Here is a 23,540-nt window from a genome sequence, read left to right on the forward strand (position 1 = left end):
CGATGGGATCAGTGTATGTAAGGGGACACTCCGATGGGATCAGTGCATGTAAAGGGGAACTCCGATGGGATCAATGCATGTAAGGGGGCACTCCGATGGGAACAATGCATGTAAGGGGGCACTCCAATGAGATCAGTGCATGTAAGGGGGCACTCCGATGGGAACAGTCCATGTAAAGGGACACTCCGATGGGAACAGTCCATGTAAAGGGGGCACTCCGATGGGAACAGTCCATGTAAGGGGGCACTCCGATTAGATCAGTGCATGTAAAGGGGCACTCCGATGGGATCAGTGCATGTAAGGGGGCACTCCGATGGGATCAGTCCATGTAAAGGGGGCACTCCGATGGGATCAGTCCATGTAAAGGGGGCACTCTGATTGGAACACTGCATGTTAAGGGGCAATCCAATGGGAACAGTCCATGTAAGGGGGCACTCCGATGGGAACACTGCATGTAAGGGGGCACTCCGATGGGAACAGTCCATGTAAGGGGGCACTCCGATCGGATCAGTCCATGTAAAGGGGCACTCCGATGGGAACAGTCCATGTAAGGGGACACTCTGATGGGATCAGTGCATGTTAGGGGGCACTCCGATGGGAACAGTCCATGTAAAGGGGCACTCCGATGAGATCATTGCATGTAAGGGGGCACTCCAATGGGAACAGTCCAAGTAAGGGGGGCACTCCGATGGGATCAGTGCATGTAAGGGGGCACTCCGATGGGATCAGTCCATGTAAGGGGGCACTCCGATGGGATCAGTCCATGTAAGGGGGCACTCCGATGGGAACAGTTCATGTGAGGGGGCACTCCGATGGGAACAGTTCATGTGAGGGGGCACTCCGATGGGAACAGTCCATGTAGAGGGGGCACTCCGAGGGGATCAGTCCATGTAAGGGGACACTCCGATGGGAACAGTCCATGTAAAGGGGGCACTCCGATGGGATCAGTGCATGTTAGGGGGCACTCCGATGGGAACAGTCCATGTAAGGGGGCACTCCAATATGAACAGTCCATGTAAAGGGGCACTCCGATGGGATCATTGCATGTAAGGGGGCACTCCGATCGGAACAGTCCATGTAAGGGGGGCACTCCGATGGGAACACTGCATGTAAAGGGGCACTGCGATGGGAACACTGCATGTAAAGGGGCACTGCGATGGGATCAGTCCATGTAAGGGGGCACTACGATAGGAACAGTCCATGTAAGGGGGCACTCCGATGGGATCAGTGCATGTAAGGGGGCACTCCGATGGGATCAGTGCATGTAAGGGGGCACTCCGATGGGATCAGTGCATGTAAGTGGGCACTCCGATGGGATCAGTGCATGTAAGTGGGCACTCCGATGGGATCAGTGCATGTAAGGGGGCACTCCGATGGGATCAGTGCATGTAAGGGGGCACTCCGATGGGATCAGTGCATGTAAGTGGGCACTCCGATGGGATCAGTGCATGTAAGGGGACACTCCGATGGGATCAGTCCATGTAAGGGGGCACTCTGATGGGAACAGTCCATGTAAGGGGGCACTCCGATGGGAACAGTCCATGTAAGGGGGAACTCCGATGGGAACAGTCCATGTAAGGGGGCACTCTGATGGGAACAGTCCATGTAAAGGGGCACTCCGATAGGATCAGTCCATGTAAGGGGACACTCCGATGGGATCAGTCCATGTAAAGGGGGCACTCCGATGGGAACAGTCCATGTAAAGGGGCACTCCGATGGGATCAGTCCATGTAAAGGGGCACTCCGATGGGATCAGTGCATGTAAAGGGGCACTCCGATGGGATCAGTCCATGTAAAGGGGCACTCCGATGGGATCAGTGTATGTAAGGGGGCACTCCGATGGGAACAGTCCATGTAAATGGGCACTCCGGTGGGATCAGTGCATGTAAGGGGGCACTCCGATGGGAACAGTCCATGTAAGGGGGCACTCCGATGGGAACAGTCCATGTAAGGGGGCACTCCGATGGGATCAGTGCATGTAAGGGGGCACTTCGATGGGAACAGTCCATGTAAGGGGGCACTCCGATGGGATCAGTCCATGTAAGGGGGCAATCCGATGAGAACAGTCCATGTAAGGGGGCACTCCGATGGGAACAGTCCATGTAAATGGGTACTCCGATGGGAACAGTCCATGTAAGGGGGCACTCTGATGGGAACAGTCCATGTAAAAGGGCACTCTGATGGTATCAGTGCATTTAAGGGGGCACTCCGATGGGAACAGTCCATGTAAGGGGGCACTCCGATGGGAAGAGTCCATGTAAGGGGCACTCCGATGGGAACAGTCCATGTAAGGGGCACTCCGATGGGAACAGTCCATGTAAGGGGGCACTCCGATGGGAACAGTGAATGTAAAGGGGGCACTCCGATGGGATCAGTGCATGTAAGGGGGCACTCCGATGGGAACTGTCCATGTAAAGGGGCACTCCGATGGGATCAGTGCATGTAAGGGGGCACTCCGATGGGAACAGTCCATGTAAGGGGGCACTCCGATGGGATCAGTGCATGTAAGGGGGCACTCTGATGGGATCAGTGCCTGTAAAGGGGCACTCCGATGGGATCAGTCCATGTAAAGGGGCACTCCGATGGGAACAGTCCATGTAAATGGGCACTCCGATGGGATCAGTGCATGTAAGGGGGCACTCCGATGGGAACAGTGCATTTAAGGGGGCACTCCGATGAGAACAGTCTATGTAAAGGGGGCACTCCGATGGGAAAAGTCCATGTACGGGGGCACTCCGATGGGATCAGTGCATGTAAGGGGGCACTCTGATGGGATCAGTGCATGTAAGGGGGCACTCTGATGGGATCAGTGCATGTAAGGGGGCACTCCGATGGGATTAGTGCATGTAAGGGGGCACTCCGATGGGATCAGTGCATTTAAGGGGGCACTCCGATGGGAACAGTCCATGTAAAGGGGGCACTCCGATGGGAAAAGTCCATGTAAGGGGGCACTCCGATGAGATCAGTCCATGCAGAGGAGCAAACCGATGGGAACAATGCATGTAAGGGGGCACTCCGATGGGAACAGTGCATGTAAGGGGCAATCCGATGGGATCAGTCCATGTAAGGGGACACTCCGACGGGATCAGTCCATGTAAAAGGGCACTCCGACGGGAACAGTCCATGTAAGGGGGCACTCCGATGGGAACAGTCCATATAAGGGGGCACTCCGATGGGATCAGTGCATGTAAGGGGGCACTCCGATGGGAACAGTCCATGTACGGGGGCACTCCGATGGGATCAGTGCATGTAAGGGGGCACTCTGATGGGATCAGTGCATGTAAGGGGGCACTCCGATGGGATTAGTGCATGTAAGGGGGCACTCCGATGGGATCAGTGCATTTAAGGGGGCACTCCGATGGGAACAGTCCATGTAAAGGGGGCACTCCGATGGGAAAAGTCCATGTAAGGGGCACTCCGATGAGATCAGTCCATGCAGAGGAGCAAACCGATGGGAACAATGCATGTAAGGGGGCACTCCGATGGGATCAGTGCATGTAAGGGGGCACTCCGATGGGAACAGTCCATGTAAAGGGGCACTCCGATGGGAACAGTCCATGTAAGGGGGGCACTCCGATGGGATCAGTGCATGTAAGGGGGCACTCCGATGGGAACACTGCATGTAAGGGGGCACTCCGATGGGACCAGTCCATGTAAGGGGGCACTCCGATGGGAACAGTCCATGTAAGGGGGGCACTCCGATGGGAACAGTCCATGTAAGGGGGCACTCCGATGGGAACAGTCCATGTAAGGGGGCACTCCGATGGGATCAGTGCATGTAAGGGGGCACTCCAATGGGATCAGTGCATGTACGGGGGAACTCCGATGGGATCAGTCCATGTAGAGGGGGCACTCCGAGGGGATCAGTCCATGTAAGGGGACACTCCGATGGGAACAGTCCATGTAAGGGGGCACTCCAATATGAACAGTCCATGTAAAGGGGCACTCCGATGGGATCATTGCATGTAAGGGGGCACTCCGATCGGAACAGTCCATGTAAGGGGGGCACTCCGATGGGAACACTGCATGTAAAGGGGCACTGCGATGGGAACACTGCATGTAAAGGGGCACTGCGATGGGATCAGTCCATGTAAGGGGGCACTACGATAGGAACAGTCCATGTAAGGGGGCACTCCGATGGGATCAGTGCATGTAAGGGGGCACTCCGATGGGATCAGTGCATGTAAGGGGGCACTCCGATGGGATCAGTGCATGTAAGTGGGCACTCCGATGGGATCAGTGCATGTAAGTGGGCACTCCGATGGGATCAGTGCATGTAAGGGGGCACTCCGATTGGATCAGTGCATGTAAGGGGGCACTTCGATGGGAACAGTCCATGTAAGGGGACACTCCGATGGGAACAGTCCACGTAAGGGGGAACTCCGATGGGAACAGTCCATGTAAGGGGGCACTCTGATGGGAACAGTCCATGTAAGGGGGCACTCCGATGGGAACAGTCCATGTAAGGGGGAACTCCGATGGGAACAGTCCACGTAAGGGGGAACTCCGATGGGAACAGTCCATGTAAGGGGGCACTCCGATGGGAACAGTCCATGTAAGGGGCAGTCAGATGGGATCAGTGCATGTAAGGGGGTACTCCGATGGGAACAGTCCATGTAAGGGGCACTCCGATGGTATCAGTGCATTTAAGGGGACACTCCGATGAGAACAGTCCATGTACGGGGGCACTCCGATGGGATCAGTGCATGTAAGGGGGCACTCTGATGGGATCAGTGCCTGTAAAGGGGCACTCCGGTGGGATCAGTCCATGTAAAGGGGCACTCCGATGGGAACAGTCCATGTAAATGGGCACTCCGATGGGAACAGTGCATGTAAGGGGGCACTCCGATGGGATCAGTGCATTTAAGGGGGCACTCCGATGAGAACAGTCTATGTAAAGGGGGCACTCCGATGGGAAAAGTCCATGTAAGGGGGCACTCCGATGAGATCAGTCCATGCAGAGGAGCAAACCGATGGGAACAATGCATGTAAGGGGGCACTCCGATGGGATCAGTGCATGTAAGGGGCAATCCGATGGGATCAGTGCATGTAAGGGGGCACTCCGATGGATTCAGTGCATGTAAGAGGGCACTCCGATCGGAACACTGCATGTAAAGGGGCACTCCGATGGGATCAGTCCATGTAAGGGGGCACTCCGATGGGAACAGTCCATGTAAAGGGGACTGAACATACCTGCAATCCCCACATACCGACCCATCCCTGCAATCCCCACATACCGACCCATCCCTGCAGTCCCCACATACCGACCCATCCCTGCAGTCCCCACATACCGACCCATCCCTGCAATCCCCACATACTGACCCATCCCTGCAATCCCCACATACCGACCCATCCCTGCAGTCCCCACATACTGACCCATCCCTGCACTCCCCACATACTGAACCATCCCTGCAGTCCCCACATACTGACCCATCCCTGCAGTCCCCACATACTGACCCATCCCTGCAGTCCCCACATACTGACCCATCCCTGCAATCCCCACATACCGACCCATCCCTGCAGTCCCCACATACCGACCCATCCCTGCAATCCCCACATACCGACCCATCCCTGCAATCCCCACATACCGACCCATCCCTGCAATCCCCACATACCGACCCATCACTGCAGTCCCCACATACCGACCCATCCCTGCAATCCCCACATACTGACCCATCCCTGCGATCCCCACATACTGACCCATCACTGCGATCCCCACATACTGACCCATCCCTGCGATCCCCACAAACTGACCCATCCCTGCGATCCCCACACACTGACCCATCCCTGCAGTCCCCACACACTGACCCATCCCTGCAGTCCCCACACACTGACCCATCCCTGCAGTCCCCACACACTGACCCATCCCTGCAGTCCCCACACACTGACCCATCCCTGCAGTCCCCACACACTGACCCATCCCTGCAGTCCCCACACACTGACCCATCCCTGCAGTCCCAGCATCGACCCTCCGCACAGTAGTGTATTTTACTTTTTTGATGCCCTAGGCAAGACTAAAATCGACCACCCCCCATCTACATTTATCTCTCCCCTTGCTGTTTAAGATCCACCTCTTCAATACAGGAGCATGATGGAGGGCAGTGTGACATGGCAGGGGGAGGTCGTGGGACAGGAGGGGGTCAGCGTGATTGGGGGCAGCAGGACAGGAAGGAGGCAGCAGGAGAGGAGGGGGGCAGCAGGAAGGGGGAGATCAGGACAGGAGTAGGCCATCGAGACAGGTAGGAGGGTAGCAGGGCAAGAGGGAGGCATCATGACAGGGGGAGGGCAGCATGATGAGGGGCAGCGTGATGGGTGGGGAGACAAGTGGGGGCAGAGGGACAGGAGGAGTGCAGTGGGACAGGAGGAGGAGCACAGAGGGACAGGTGGGGGGCATGGGACAGGATCGGGGCAGCGGGACAGGAGGAGCGCAGAGGAACAGGTGAGGGGCAGTGGGACAGGAGGAGCACAGAGGGACAGGTGGTGGGCAGCGTGACGGGGGACATGGGACAGGATCGGGACAGGAGGAGGAGCGCAGAAGGACAGGTGAGGGGTAGTGGGACAGGAGGAGCGCAGAGGGACAGGTGGGGGGCAGCATGACGGGGGCATGGGACAGGATCGGGGCAGCGGGACAGGAGGAGCGCAGAGGGACAGGTAAGGGGCAGTGGGAAAGGAGGAGCGCAGAGGGACAGGTGGGGGGCAGCGTGACAGAGGGCATGGGACAGGATCGGGGCAGCGGGACAGGAGGAGCGCAGAGGGACAGGTGAGTGGCAGTGGGACAGGAGGAACACAGAGGGGCAGGTGAGTGGCAGTGGGACAGGAGGAGCGCAGAGGGACAGGTGAGGGGCAGCATGACAGGGGCATGGGACAGGAGGAGCGCAGAGGGACAGGTGAGTGGCAGTGGGACAGGAGGAGCGCAGAGGGACAGGTGAGGGGCAGTGGGTACAGATGGGGGGTAGTGGGACAATGTGGGGGGACAGGAGGGGGGAAGTGGAACAGGTGTGGGAAAGGGTGACAGGAGGGGGCAGCGCGACAGGGGGCAGTGTGACGGAGAGGGGGCAATGGTACGGGGGAGGGAAGTGGGACAGGTGGGGGGCTGTGTGTCGGGGGGACAGGAGTGGGGAAGCACCAGTCCTCCAAGCTCTTACCTGTCCAGCAGGGGCTCCTCCAGACAGTGTCAGGATCACTCCAGGAGGGACGCTTGTGTCCCATCTCCCTCAGGATCTCCGGCGACGGCTGCAAAAGAGTGGGGGGCTCCTACACTCTGACCTCGTTCTTTTCTTTTTCCTCCTCCGCTGGCACCTTCTGGCCATCCTGCACGTCCCAGCGCACACTGACAGTGGGCCCCGCCCTCACGCGCTCCGAGCGCACACCAGGGATCCGCCCACCACTCTGCTCTCCTCTGCAGTCGGTCCCTTAGCCCGGGTGACCCTCCTTGTGTGTCGGCTTGGCTGTACACTCACCCATGGCAGCACTGTTGCTGACACACAGTGTCCCTTCTGCCTGGGGGGCGTGCCGCCCCCCTGTAAACTGCCACCCTAGACAAACGCCTTGTTTGCCTCATGGCAAATACACCCCTGCCTCCTCACTACCCCCCAACACTAACACAGTCCCATCCCTGCAACCAAAATCCCTCATTATATGTCACTTACTGTTACCAGGACATAGAAGGTGAATCTCCCCAGGGGAAACACAGATCGCAATAACAATTTCATAGGGAATCTAACCCATGACTTGCTTCCATTGTGAGGATCTTTTAAGAGATCAATAGGAAGGATTTTCCCAACTCCAAAGCTTGAATGATGATCCACCAGGCCAGAGAATACCTGATGTTTGGTGACAGGTGCATCAGTTTGTCCCGAGATTGAACCGATTTGTCCCAGGATGAACTAACAAACGAAAAGAGAAATCATTTTCCTAATGACACCAGTGTAATGGAAATTATTTTTGACTCCAATTTTAGGGCTCATTCACACTTGACTGTTTTACTAACGCTTGCCAAACGCCCATATAGCGTTTGGCAAGCGTTGGTCCGGCGTTTGCGGAACGTTTTTTAACGCTATTATTGATGGATAAAAGCTGAAATGACATCACCTGAGGAAGTCACGTGTGAGGTGATGCAACGCGTAGGTGACGTCATTTCCGGCACGGACGCCATCTTTGGACTCCCTAAAGAACCCATGCAAGTACACCCATACATGAGGTTCAAAATGCTGTATACAAAAAGATGTATCATGTGAGTGTCCTGTGTATATTATTTTAATTACCGTGTTAATAAATGATAATACACTATGGAGGCTTTTCTCTTTGTGGACCATGTGGGAGCTGATTTTTCTGGATAAGAGCCATTTAGGATATTCCTAGAGGATACGCTTTAACCCAAGGGGGATCCAGGAGTGATCCATAAGGCATTTAGGCCCTTTTAGGGTCGCAGCAAGGAGGTGATGAGCCAATCTAGCTGTGTGTGGAGTCATCACCAGAGCCTACAAATGCACAAGATTCACCTGCATGATTGCATTTATTGTTGTGGACACTGGTGGCACGTTTTGTTTATGAGATATTACTTTCAGTGATGTGTTTATTTATATTCACTTGCTGTATATATATATTTTTTCTGATATCAGCGGTTTATTTATGGTATGAATAGAGTGTGTTGACCCTGAGCACTTGTTTTATAGGGTATATCCCCTGTATTAGGGGGCTTACTATTAGTCATTTCCACCATATGCACAATATCGTGTGATGTTGCACTGTTTTAGCATGCATTCTCATTAAGATTCACGGTTTGTTCCACCATTATATCACATGTTGTTTATGTTGAGACTTTGTTTGTTTTCACCAGAGCGCTACACTTATTGTTATATTTTGGTTTTTCACTTTAGGTAATAAGGTGCAGGTGTAGCAGCTTATTTTTAGTTTAGTAGGATTGAGCGCAGGAGGTTTTCCCCAATCCTTCATGAGCTCCCACACCTATGCTTTTCCTCCTCACCGGTTTCTTGGAAACAAGCATGCACACTAGTTGCAATCATGTGCATTGTTCTATGCACACTGCAAATCCCATAGCCCATCTCAGGAGTGTCACTTTAACATCTCGCAAGGAAGGAGCGTGATTGGCTGGCTATAAGGAGGGGAGGAGCCTGTTTTTTTGTGACACTAAATGATACCTTTATTTTGCACAAAAATATATATATATAGATTAAACATCCACTAGTTAATGCTCCCATAATCTATTTTCCATTAAATTGCTTCCTACTGTGTATCTGCCTTCTTGTGACATCCGCCATTAACTCCTGAATGTCTCCTATCCCCCAGACTTCTATTCATGTGAAAATAGCAGTGAATATTAGTTATGGCCATGTACGCTGCTCTACACACACTACACAGCCCACGGCCCAATCACAAAAAACAAATGGAGATTTGAAGCAGTAAAAACACATTTTTAAGGTTAACACATTTTTTTACACCAAAGCTTAGTATCACATTTTTAACATCTAACAAAAAAGGAGAGGATTGGCCGGCTATAAAGGGAAGGAGGAGGACGGATTTTATTTTGTGACACTAAACAAACAATATCCTTATTATTCAGAAAAAATCCAAAACACATCCTCTAGTTCATAGCCCTGTAATAATAATCTATTTTTTATTACATCATTTCTTACTGTGTTTTTCTGCTTCCTTATTACCTCCTCCATGAGCTCCCATACCTATGCTCCCCCCCCCCCCACTTGTTTGTTTGAAACAAGCATGCGCACTAGTTGTGATCATACGCACTGTTCTATGCACACTGCAAATCCCATAGCCTATTTCAGCTTCTGGTGCAGTTAAAAAAATAGAAAATGCTGCATTTTGTTCTAAACAGAACCATACTGGAACATGGCAAACTGCATCAAAACTGCACCACAACAGAGTGTGGTGTGAACTGTAAGCAAAAACGTATCAGGAATGCATGGAGAGTGCGTTTTGTGGTGTGAACTGGCCCTACATGAGATCTTTATCTTTCAGAAATAAGAAATACACATCCACTAGTTAACACTCCAGTCATCTATTTTTTGTGCAGCATTTGCTTTCAGTTCTGCGGTCTCAGATTTGTGCATGAAAGAATAAAGCCGTACCGTCTGGATTATTGGCGGTTGTCAGCAGCATCAGGAGTGAGGTAAGTGAGTCAGGTAGATTGTGGAAATATCTCATCCACTCGATGTCCAATCTGGAATCTTGCAAGCAACCCAGAACCTAGAAATAACGATCATAAAATGATTTAGATGGTGCAACCATTGTACACAGCAAATGTCAATATGTCAGCATTATAAATAAAGGTGTGAGAAAACTATTCTAGCCAATAAACACCCACCACCAGGGACACAATTCCAACATTTGAATTTCGGGCTCTAAATGCTGATGGATCTAATCTACTGGCCACATTGTCTAACATTCATCAGATACAACACTGTCATATCCTAACTAGGGATGCAAGTGTGATATCGATACTGTCGGTCAAGTACTCGCCGTTACCAATTACCGATACTTTGCTATGCCATTGGCGTCCATACAGAATGTATGGACGCAAATTGCACCGCAAAGAATAGCATGCAATTCAAACAGGAATGCGATTCCTGTCCAAATCGCATGTGGTTTCCCCACTGCTCATATGTGAACCCAGGCAGTCGTATCCTGAGTTCACACTGGAGCGGGGAGATTTCCCACAGTGGAGAATGGGAGAGTGAGCGTGTGGGGATGTATACTATGGTAGCAGATGGTAGGAGAGGAGAGGAAGCCGCAGAGATTTCAAATCTTCAGACCTGTGAAGCTGCTTTCTCTCCTTTCCTTGCAGGTATGACAGTTCGGGCTAGAGAGATTTTGATTGGTCAGCACCGTTACCTGAACGATGCTGACCAATCAGATGGCGTCTAGCCCATACTGACATCCCTGCATAGAGAGGAGAGAAAGCAGCTTCACAGGTCTGAAGATTTGAAATCTCTGTGGGTTCCTCTCCTCTCCTTGCAGCGATGACAGTAGGGGCTAGACAGCATCCGATTGGTCAGCACCCTCCATCTGAAAATATTCTTTATGGAGCATGGAGACAGCGCTGCAGTGGTAATTATGCATGGCCGTAAATGATGCTTTTTTTTTTCGTTCAACTAGCAGGCTGAACAAAAAAAACAACTGGATTCCCCTGTTAATATAGTTTGTGTTGATGGGGGATTCGCTCTCATGAAGCCAGTTTTATTCTGACAGTGGGGAGACTTTCCCACTGTCAGAATACAATGATCAGTGTTGCCCGTGTCACTGATCGAGCAAATGAAACACAACAGGCTGGTGGTACAGAAGTCAATCGAGTGACCGACTTCTATACCACCAGCCAGCCCATACAGTAGATGGATCGAAATTCTGCTGGTCCGTGCTGAACTTCGATCCATCTATGGACAACCTATGGTTCACAGGTTTCCAATCTCTCTTCTAGAAACTTGAACGCAGATATAAAAAAAACAAATAATGCAGTTATGTTATAATCAAAAGTAATTAAAATATGTTATAAATACTAGTACAAGTACTGGCATTTTACTTGGCACCATCCTCCTGCAAACCCCTGTACAGTAGATCACAGGGTGGGAAAGTGAGGGGTAGCATTAGTGGCCAATCAGGAGTGTGCCGACAAGGATCTTGCTGACAGAAGGCGAGAACAAAGAGATGAACTCATCGGCCTACCGTTGCCCTTCCTCTGTCCAATCTCAGGCTTGCAGTGGAGAGGTGACAAAGCTGTATTGCTATGTTGTAGTACATGAATGTCAACACAACAACCTAACTCCACTGTCTGGCAGGGCTGCAAAACTTCTGCACCCGACAAATACAAATCATCTTTAGCAGTTTGTTTGGAGGACAAAGAAACAAAACAGAAAAATAAAAACTTTCAAGATAAAAAAAACTTAAATGTTGCTGCAGTTTTTATGTCCATTACCTCTCTGCACACAAAGCATAACCACTTGCCCTCCAGAGGATTTACCCCCCTTCCTGACCAGGCTATTTTTTGGGTTACTGTAACTGACAATTGCGCAGTCATGCAACGCTGCACCCAAATTACATTTTCTCCTATGAATAGAGCTTTCTTTCGGTGGTATTTGATCGCCTGTGCGTTTTTTATTTTTTGCGCTATAAAAAAAAACCAGACAATTTGGAGGAAAAAAAACGTTATTTTTGACTTTTTGCTATGAAACATGTCCAGTAAAAAAAAGTTAAAAAAAAAATCAAATTTCATCATAAATTTAGGCCAAAATGTCTTTGCTAAAATAAATCCCAATAAGTGCAAATGAATTGGTTTACGTGAAAGTTATAGCGTTTACAAATGGCGGTATATATAAATTGAGATTTTTTTTTCTTACTAGTAATGGCGACGATCAGCAACTTATAGAGGGACTGTGTAGGACATTCTGACACTGGGGGGAACTGACTTGATGTCACTGACATTCCCAGTGACACCAACACAGTGATCAGTACTAATAAAAAGCACTGACACTGTCCTAATGACAATGGGCAGGAAGGGGTTAACATCTGGGGTGATCAAAGGGTTAACTGTGTGCTGTTTCACTGTAAACTGTGTGTGTGTGCTTTCCACTGTAAACTGTGTGTTTGCTTTCCACTGTAAGCACACTGCTTTGTATGGCTCTGCTATGTAGAGCCATACAAAACAGTGTACAGGAGCTGACAGGGGAGAGAACTGTATTGTTTACATACAATACAGTTCTCTCCCCAGTCGGTAATGCTCGGCGATCACTGGGTGCTGGCAAGTAGTCACTGACTGGGACCCGGTGATTGACAGCCGAGGCTGCGAATAGTGGCGAGGGTAGGGGCGCACGTCCTCTACCCAGAAATGCAAAATCACACATACAGATACACACACAATATATATATACCTTAGATTCTACGCCCCTTGGGGGTTAGGGACTGATGTGAATGTAATATATATATGTAAAGTGCTGCGTAAATTGACGGCGCTATATAAGTACCTGAAATAAATACATACATACATACATATACACACATGATTTTGCGCACCCCTGCTAGAGATATTTTTTGGTGGTATTTGCATTTTTTTATTTTTGCACTATAAAAAAAAAAAAAAAAAAAGACAATTTAAAAAAAAACTAAAAACAATATTTTTTACTTTTTGCTAGGTGAGGGTGAGGGCACACAGTTGTGGTCTGACCCCATTGAACATGACATGTTGTTTAAACACTTGCCCTCCAGGGGATTTACCCCCCTTCCTGACCAGGCCATTTTCACGATACGGCGCTGTGTTGCTTTAACTGACAATTGCGCAGTTATGCAGCACTGCACCAAAATTAAATGTATGTTCTTTTTTTTCCCCACAAATTGAGCTTTCTTTCGGTGGTATTTGATCGCCTGTGCGTTTTTTATTTTTGCGCTATAAACAATAAAAAGACTGACAATTTTGAAGAAAAAAAAAAAAACAATATTTTTTACTCTTTGCTATAAAACATACCCAATAAAAAAAAAATAAAAAAATAAAATTTCTTCATAAATTTAGGCCATAATGTATTCTGCTATATGTCTTTACTAAAAAAAATCCCAATAACTGTATATTTGGTTTACGTGAAAGTTATAGCATCTACAAATGACGGTATTTATATACTGGAATTTTTTTTTTTTTATATGCTAGTAATGGCGGCGATCGGTGACTTATAGCGGGACTTCGGTGGGCATTCTGATACTGGGTGGGAACTGAATAACTGCCAATGACATCTACAGTGACACTAATACAGTGAACAGTGCTGATAAAAAGCACTGACACTGTACTAATGACACTGGGCAGGAAGGGGTTAACATCTGGGGCGATCAAAGGGTTAACTGTGTGCTGTGTGTGTTTTACTACGTATGCTGTGTTTTTTACTTGGGAGACATGCTGCTTTGTATCTCTCTCTGTGCTGTGCAGAGAGATACAAAGCAGCATGTCCATATTGACAGGAGAGAGATCTGTGTTTACACACAGATCTCTCCCCTCTCAGCCCTGCCGACAATCACCAAGTACCGGCTAGGAATCGCCGGCTGGGAACCGGTGATTGACATATCCAGCAGCCAATGACCTCCTTTATTGTATACTCTTTGTAAAATCAATGACAGTGCAGCAGGATGAAAGACTACCCCTAACATGTTTTATGCCAACCAGTGCTCTATGAGTAAGCGTTGGTTGGCGTGAAGCAAGCTAGAGTAGTCTTGTTCATCCTGCTGCATTGTAATTCATTTATGAAGAGTCTACAATCAAAGTTAATGTTGTTTACCGGTCATGCAGTCATCTGATTTTCTCCATGCCTCAAGTTTACAGTGGAGAACTGGATTAGCAGCTGGGATTTTGGGCAGAGAGAGGTGGACGGACCCGGAGCAGGATTGTATAGTAAATATGGGAGCGCTGTGCAGAATATGAGCCCTGTTTACATTAGGTGAACAGAAGCTTGCTGGTGGGTGAAAGTGAAAAAAAATGAGTTTAATTCGGCTTTAATGTTCCAGCATACAAAGACATTTTAGACAATGGTGTGCTTCCAGCTTTGTGATAACAGTTTGGGGAAGGCCCTTTCGGTTCCAGAAAGACTGTGGCCCTGTGTAGTCAGCTCCATGAAGGCCTGGTGTGATGAGTTTGCTGTGGAGAAACCCTGGAGTGCCCTTTATAGAGCCCTGACTGAACACCTTGAGGATGAACTGTAATGGTAATTGTGAGCCTGGTCTTCTCATCCAACATCACTACCTGACCTTCCGCATGCTCTTTTGACCTAACAGGCCCAATGAAATTCCCAATGGAACAAACATGTCTATACTTATCTGCTCTGTGCAATAGAATTCCACAAAGCGGCCCCGATCCTCCCCTTCTCGGGTCACCCACCAGTGCTCCTGGCGCCTGCTCTCTTGCTGGTGACCCCAATAGAAAGCAGATTTACATGGGGGCGCTCATACGGGCTTACTCTCGAGTCCCGCTGCTGTGTCCATTGACACAGACAGCAGAACCTGGCCCCACCCCACACTCCCTCATCACATGAGTTGACTGACAGGAGCAAGAGTCAATGGCTCCCGCAGCTATCAATCTGCCCAGTGAAGAGGGACAAAGAAAGGAGAGACACAGCTCTTATGCACAATGCTGGATCACAACGGGGATCAGGTAAGTATAAGGGAAGGTGACAGTCTGTTACACAAAAGGTTTTTTACCTTAAAGCGGAGCTCCACCCAAAAGGGGAAGTTCCACTTTAAGGACTGCTCCCCCGCTCCCCATTAAGGATTGGCACCTTTGGGGGTGGGGTGGGGAGCGGGTACCCGAATTTCACAGGTACCCGCTCCCACTTCCGGTCCGATCGCCTAGGCAATCGGAAGGTGTCCTCCCTCCCTGTAGTCTTTTGGGACACATGACAGGTCCCAGAAGATTACAGGACTGTTCATAAAGCGCAGTGCTACTCGCACATGTGCAGCGGGTACCCGGCTGTGAAGCCGCAAGCTGTCACAGCCAGGTGCCCAATCTGAAGATGCCGGCGCCTGGAACACAGGACGGCCGGTGAAACGGGCTACAGGGGACACACAATGGGACCGAGGGACAGGTAAGTGGCTGTTTTTTAAAAGTCAGCAGCTTCAGTTTTTGTAGCTGCTGAATTATTTTTGGACAGGGTGAGTGGAACTCCGCTTTAATGCATACAATCCATTAAGTTAAAAACCCTTGAGGATTTAGAACTACTTTAATGCCTGAACTCAGCTGCTGCAACTAGAAAATGAGACAGAACACTGCACATGCACGTAGATTGAACCTTGTAGCACCCATGCTACAACTGTGCGCCCACTATGGGGTGCGCACATGTAGCATGCAGCCAGTTCTGCAAACAGCAGGATGGAGGGGGATCAAGGGGCCACAGGTTTCTGTAGAAAAGACCCCTAATGTATATGTAAAGGAAACCAAGAGCAGCATTTTAAAATGAGGACCACTGGTAGGTTCCATTCAAGGAATACAGGATAATTGTTGTTCAAAGTTACTAAAGGCGAACATTCACTTTATTAGACTTTCAGTTTGATGACAGGTTTACACCATGCCCAGAGCTGAATTGCACAAGAAAGCGCTCTGCATTCCTGTGCGGTGTGAATTGAAGGCCATGAATTTTGAATGGGCTAAAGTCGCACTGCACTGTGCCACACTGGGGTATATTTACTAAAGCTGGGGAGTGCAAAATCAGGCTCACTTCTGCATAGAAACCAATCAGCTTCTAACCTCAGCTTGTTCAATTAAGGTTTGGCAATAAAACCTGGAAGCAGACTGGTTTCTATGCAGAAGTCAGCCTGATTTTGCACTCCCCAGCTTTAATAAATAAGCCCCACTGTAACCAGATCACATGGTACAAAAGTACCATGCAATCTGGTGCGGGCAAACACACTGCATTTGTGACCGGCACTTGGGGTGTCATTAAATTTCTATTGACACCTACTGCAGATTGCAAAAGCTGTATGTTTTGCATCTAGGTTTAATTGCAAAGGAAAGCACAGCATGTTCCTGCGTGATTCAGATGTCGGCATGTGAGAACCGGCCTTAATAGCCTGTTTTTGGTGTATAATATGTATAAATTCTAGGTCAGCGGGACAGTAATGGTTATTACCTGTACAGAAAGGTCAGTGCGGTAACGCACGTCTGATGTTACAGTTAGAGATGAGGGCTTCTCAAAAAAGACAAAAGCAAAATTCACAAATATGGTGACATACAGGATCCTTAAAAAGTAAGCAATAATAGATAATAAAATAAATACAACTTTACAGCAGAGATGTGTTATTCATTGGAGGGATTAGATAAAAGTCAAATGTCCCCAGACATCCCAGTATGTAGAAAACACCTCCAGAGGCTTTGCTTCTGGTATTTCAAATTAAAATCCAAGGACAGGCAGAAGAGGCAGTTCTACCTTCAACCATGGACTGCACTACAGGGTTTTCAACTCCAGTTACTGGAAATATCCCACTTTTTATCAAATAAAATAAGAGTTAAAAGGCAAACGTTACCTGTGTCTTTTGACAGATATACCCAGTAAATATTTTACCATTGCAGTACCTCTTGCATCTCCCCTGCAACCTTCATACAGTCTATAGCCCCTTTAGAATCTCCCTGCCTGCCACCCACAGATTATAGCCCCTCTAGTATCTCCCTTCGTGCCACCTACACCCTCTATATACTCTCTAGCATCTCCCTCCATGCCCCATACACCCTCTATATTCTCTCTAGTATCTCCCTGCCAACCCACCACCTTCAGGGAAGTTTGCCTGTCATTCTAGAACCGTGGCCACTCTGCACCTCCTTCCCACCACCACCTACAGGAGGTCACACAGAGGATGGCTCTCTGATCCAGTTTGCCGTTGTGTTTTGCACTGCAGACCCTATGCAAATCTAGGTCTTCCAGGATTGCCTCCATGTAACAGGATTTGAGAATGGTGACTCGCTCATGATAGCAAATAATGCATTGTGGGAAGGCAGGGGGTATAGCCATGTGTTTTTATACCTGAAAGTACTGGGATTTTCACTGGTGTGGATATGGGAGGTAGTCAGGAACTAGGAAGGTAATTAGTCACTTCCCGTGCGGCCCATGTATATAAATGGCCAGACGGGAGCAGTGCAGGGGTGGGTGGCCGATTATAATCGTCCTCCCCGCTCCCTACTTGTGTGCACCCAGCACCGCGATTGTTGTACAGGACATCTGTGTGACGATCACGTGATCACTGATTGGCCAATCAGTGATCACATGAAGAGTAGTAAGCAAGATGTCATTTCTGACATCATTGCTTACTACGTGTGAAATCTGTGAATGATCACAGAGGTGACATGGTACAAGGCTATTCACAACAGCCTTGTACCATGTGACAAGCTGTGACCAATCACAGCTCACACAGTATTTCTCAATGGCTGCAAGAATGCAGCCAGAGAAGAGTAGAAATTATTGCTTTTACAGCCTTTATGGGTGTAAAAGCAATCAGTGTAAAAAAAAAAAAATCTTCACCACTCCCCACAAGTAGACACTGTACTAGTTGTGGGGGGTGATGAAGATTTTTTTTTTTTTTTACTGCTAGGGTGACAGTATGTTGACAAAAAAAACATAAATAATAAAATTAAGAAATAAAATAAAAATGTAAAAAGAGTTTTTGAAAAGTTATAATAATTTTTGGTTATAAACTAATTTGGGTTATTTTTTTTTTTACTAAAAAGATAACTGAGTAAATTTTGGCCAAGATTTATGAAGAAAGATTATTTATTTTTTCAAAATATTTGGGACTTTTTCATTTATATAGCAAAAAAAATAAAAATCCCAGTGGTGAATAAATACCACCAAAATAAAGTTTTATCCATCTCAAAAAATGCTAAAAAATTCATATGGGTACAGTGTTGCATGACCGCGTAATTTTCATTCAAAGTGTGATAGTGCTGAAAGATGAAAATTGGCCTGGACAGGAAGGGGGTAAAAGTGTCCAGACTTGAAGTGGTTAAAAGGCATTTACCAAAATTTGTTTTACTATTTAACTATCTTAAACTAGGAAAAAGTGTTATTCCTGCCAAAACCTTTTTTCCAAAGAAGGTGGTATGCAGTTAGGATCTCTGTGCTCACTGCAGGGGAGATTCCTCCTCCCTACATGTTCAAAGGAACAGGAAGTGAACGGGATCTCTCTAGGGACGCATCAGCAAATAAAACCACTTTATTCATAGAAGGGGAAGTGTTAGAACCTCTGTGATTTTTTTTTCTTGCCTTTCATATAGTGTAAACGTTAGCTGGGTATACACAGTCTTTTTTCAAGCAACCAGTTGATTGAATGGGAAGAAAAGAAACAAAAGAAAAACCAAAAAACAACTTCCCAAATCCCAGCATGCACACAAGTGAGGGATACACACGTACTGAGATATGGGCAGTTCCTGCTGGACAGGAGGAATTTCAATACGCATATACCCTGCTTTACCCCCCTCATTTCCTATGTGGGTTAAGTGAAATTTCCTTGATAAATGTCAATAGAAACTCAACAGATGTCCTAACACTTCCACTTGCAAAAACAATAGAAAAAATGATTTTGTTTGAAGATTCACCTAAAATCCATCTCATTTATTACTGTGCCGGAACCCACAGCCCACAGAGGATGCCAGTGAATAATGGAGATGTGGACATGGAAGGATTGTGTACCATGTATTGCCTATAGCCAACACACAGCAAGTATTTATACAGCAATAAATGAAAAATAAAAGCTTACTTACTACTGGCACAGATCAGAATAATCCCAGCAATAGAGCTGCAGAGAATACAGATCAACACGACGGTCTATGGAGCGATTCTGCGAACAGAAAGAACACAGCCAGGTCATAAAATAAAGACTAACAAAGCATTCCCATTCCACCAATACAAAAGCAGTTACTCATACGCATTCTTATAACCACTCAATGCCGTCATCTTTCTCATCATCTTAAAATATGTAGGGATGGTTACCTGCAAAAGACACCTGGCAATTAGACCCCTGATGTCTCCCCTGCCCTTCACTGAAGCCAATGAAGCGCAGATCGCGCAGTGCGAGTCTGAGGTTCAAAGGTGGAAAACTGGAACCCGGGAAACATAGTGGGAGGTGGTAGGGGAATTGGATGGTGCATTAACGGGGACCCATGAAAGTGATCCATCAGCTGTACATCCACCAGATCGCTTCCACCTGACAGCTGAAAATCGGCTTGTTAAAGATACATGCTACAGGACCTGGGAAACTGTGTAAAACCCTCTGCTGCTGCAGACATATGCCATACATGAGTGGAAGCAATAGGATTCAATAAAGTCCTAAAAGGCTACGTTCACCTTTCTGACCAGATTTCATATTACAACTATATTTAAGGTGTAACATAACACATGGTCACCTTCTCCAACCCCCCCATCCTGAAACTGCACCCCACATCACCGGAACCACAGGATGCTTCTACATGCACAAAAAAAAACAAAGATACAAATATCCAGTGATTGTGTTTTCAAGTGCAATTAACACAATACTATGCACCTCACATTTTGGGGGCATGACCCCCTTTTCCAAGTCTTGAAAAAAGACATGAAAAAAGGGGGCCAACACTGTCCCAGAAACAGGCCTCAGCGATTCAACCGTGGCCTCCACCCTCTCTTCCGCTAGCAGTGCCAGCTTTGTCCATAGCTGTGGCACATGCAGGGTCCCCGGCACCTTGAGCAAGCAGGCGCTGAGGACTGAACTGCTGTTCTGGTCCTCCCTCTGCCCCACTGGTGTCACACTTTGGATAGGACACTTCATGTGCCAGCATGGGTACCCCCAGACAAGTGTGGATGCATAAGGAGGCACAAGGCACGAGAGTTCCTCACAGAGATCTGCGATTTTGATATTGTATTATGTAATATGGTTCATTATTAAAGGATTCATTGCACTAGGGCACATGTGTGCTTTGTCTATTTTTTGTTTATGCTTCTACCTGAGGCTGTTTGAGTTTGATTTAGGTGCAGCTGTGTATGGCTCTGCTCACACAGCCATGTGACCAATTCACAGGGATCAGTGATTGGAAAGACTACAAGTCCCATCTGCCACAAGAGCAGAGGAACTCACAGATCTAATTAGAGCGCTGTGTGGTGGTGTCACTATACTTGTAATCCATTGATATTTTCCTCCACTTCCAAAACAGTATGTGCATACCTCCAGAGAGACTGGGGGCTGGGCTGGGGACGATGCAGGAGCCTATGCACTGCACCAGCAATAAACTGATTGTAACTGCCATGCTCTGCAGGCTTCAATGCACTTTATTCTGACTCAGATTGTTGTGATAGCAATTTATCCCTTGTGAGACCTCTCTGCCTAGCCTGTATAAACGGATATAATCACTGTGGACAATCCTTATCAGATAGCTGAACTCACCAATACTGTGTTCATCCAGAAGTTGCTTTATTCTGTACATGTGAAACAGGATACAGCAGAATGAATGGTTTACAGTATTATGCGGTCAAAAGATGATACTTTCTGTAGCGTACTATGCAGAATACATGTGTCCCTGTTACATGTGGTCTGTTAGCTGCCTCCATGACACAGGAAGTCCTGTACTCAAGAAGAAGGGAGGAGCTTCATATACAAAGGAACTGTGTCATAGATCTCAGGGAGGCAATATGAAAAACAAATGCATTACCAAATAAGGCCACTGGTGGCAGCATATAACTAACTATAGAAATATCCATAGGAAATGGTACAAAGAATAAACGATATGAATTCTCATGAACATTAACAGAAATATTAACTGTGTAACAGCATACACGTATTTGTTTATTTTACCATGGTTGCATTTATTCAATCTTTTCAACTATTCCTTTATAATCCATCATACTAAAACATATACAGTCTTATCCTATGTGGTTATCAAAGGGCCACGATGATATAGAACTGATTTGACCATCGACAAGAGATTACAGCTGGCACTGTGCTTTACTGAATAAACTACTAAGGCTACCCAGTTCAACTTGTCAGCCAGCCCCAGTCTAACAATGGATTTTGCACAAGGAACATGGATAGGTATAACTTATCAAAGAGGGGGATAAGATAGCCAGTTCAACATGACAGCCAGCCAACAACCGTCCATGTTCACCCCTGTAAAAGTCAGTTACTTGATTGGATTGCGATCTAGAGAACTGGAGGCCAAGTCAACACCTCAAACTCCCTGTACCCCTCCAACCATTTTTGCAGTGTGGCGGGGGGGAGCATTCTCCGGCTGAAAGAGGCCACTGCCATCCAGGAACAGCGTTTCCATGAAGGGTTGGACTCCATCAGCAGCAATGCTTAGGTAGGTGGTCTGTAGAAAGTAACTTCCACATGAATGGCAGGAGCCAAGGCTTCCCAGCAGAACATGGCCCAAAGCACCACCCTGCCCCCACCGACTTACCTTCTTCTTATACTGCATCCCACAGCCATCTCCTCCCCAGGTAAGTGAGACACACCCAACCATCCACATGATGTAAGAAAACTAACATGATTCTTCAGACCCGCCACCTTCTTCCATTACTCCGTGCTCCAATTCTGATGCTCATGTGATCATTGTAGGAGCTTTTGTCTGTGGAGCTGGGTCAGCATGAGCACCCTGACTAGTCTGCAGATATACAACCCCCATAGACAACAAACTGTGATGCCTATTTTTTCTGCTTTCAAAACTTTAACTTCAGAGACAACATGTTCACTTGCCGCCTAATATATCTCAGCCACTTTCAGATGTCATTATAAGCAGATAATCAATGTTGTTCCCTTCACCTGTCAATGGTCATAATGTTCTGGCTGATCAGTGTCCTGTATACAGATCCCAGTATACAGGATTATATTATATAGAGATCCCGATATTATTGTATAGAATATAAAACCCTGTCTGATATTCTGCAAATAGAGACGTCATGCCAGGTGTAGCTGATCTCTCCGGGATAATGGCCTCCAATCACACCCCCCCCTCCAATCGCACCCCCCCCCTCCGATCGCACACCCCGTTTTGATCGCATCCTGCCCTCCAATCATGCATCCCTTTCCGATCGCATCCCACCCTGCGATTGCATCCTGCCCTCCAATTGCGCATCCCGCCCTCCAATCGCACCCCCCCTCCGATCGCATCCAGCCCTCCAATCGCACACCCCCCTCCAATCGCATCTCCCTCCGATCGCCTCCCGCCGTCTGATCGCACACCCCCCTCCAATCGCACCCTGCCCTCAGATCGCACACTTGCCATCCGATCACATCTCACCCTCCAATCGCACACGCCACCTCCGATCACATCCACCCCCCTCCGATCGCATCCCCGTCACCCATCACACCCCCACTTTCCAATCGCATCCCCGCCCTCCGATCGCATCCCCACCGATCGCATCCAGCCCTCTGACTGCACCCCCACCTCCGATCGTATCCCGCCCTCTGATTGCACACCCCCCTCCGATCGCATCCCCCACCCTCCAATGACACCCCCCTCCGATTGCATCCTCCTCCCCCATTGCACCCCTGCCCTCTGATCGCATCCCCCCCCTTCGATCACATCCCCCGTCCAACCACAGTGCCGCTCTCACCATTACTGTCCAGGGCCCTCCATGCACCAAGGGCCCCCCTCCAGAGGAAGAGGGTCCGGTGTAGCGGCAAGATCTGTCTCCCATGAAGATCTGTCCCCCTTGAAGCAAATGCGCATGTCCCTATTTCAGGCACGATCATTCCATTACAGAACTACTGCATCCGACCATGTACCTTTGTTGAAGTAACCCCTTCATGCCAATCTGTTGGAACATCACAGAGGTACTCAGAAAAGATCGGCGTGTCTGCTGGGCAAAGCAGGACACAGACAGGATTGGAAGGATGAGTCATTTAACCCTTAGATGCTGAGTGATCTGCACAGTATACAGGCTGATTCATTTATTGTGTACATGATAAATCCTCTGCAGCACACAGACACAATATTTAACCCTTTACACGCTACGCCATTCGCATGGGTACACGCCAATGTAGGATGTCAGTGCGGTTGCAGTTCTGTCACTGGAGGGTGTTAC

General features: G+C 48.2%; 1 long non-coding RNA gene across 2 annotated transcripts in view; it reads right to left on the minus strand.

Moving 5' to 3' along the window:
- The window catches only part of LOC149466510 (uncharacterized), a 78,238-nt gene extending 55,076 nt beyond the window's left edge, over positions 1-23,162 (minus strand). The window contains exons 1-3 of one of the 2 annotated variants that reach the window (XR_016312044.1): positions 23,070-23,162; positions 19,250-19,326; positions 10,024-10,227 (exon numbers count right to left, since the gene is read on the minus strand). This is a non-coding gene — a long non-coding RNA (uncharacterized LOC149466510). Of the gene's footprint in view, positions 1-10,023; positions 10,228-19,249; positions 19,327-23,069 lie in introns of those variants that run through there. The other variant, XR_016312043.1, reaches the window with a different exon arrangement.
- Positions 23,163-23,540: the final 378 nt, after the last annotated feature.

Source organism: Staurois parvus, unplaced genomic scaffold (assembly GCF_062004578.1).
Source record: "Staurois parvus isolate SC_StPar_1 unplaced genomic scaffold, SC_StPar_1.0 ptg000126l, whole genome shotgun sequence".
Taxonomy (NCBI): domain Eukaryota; kingdom Metazoa; phylum Chordata; class Amphibia; order Anura; family Ranidae; genus Staurois; species Staurois parvus.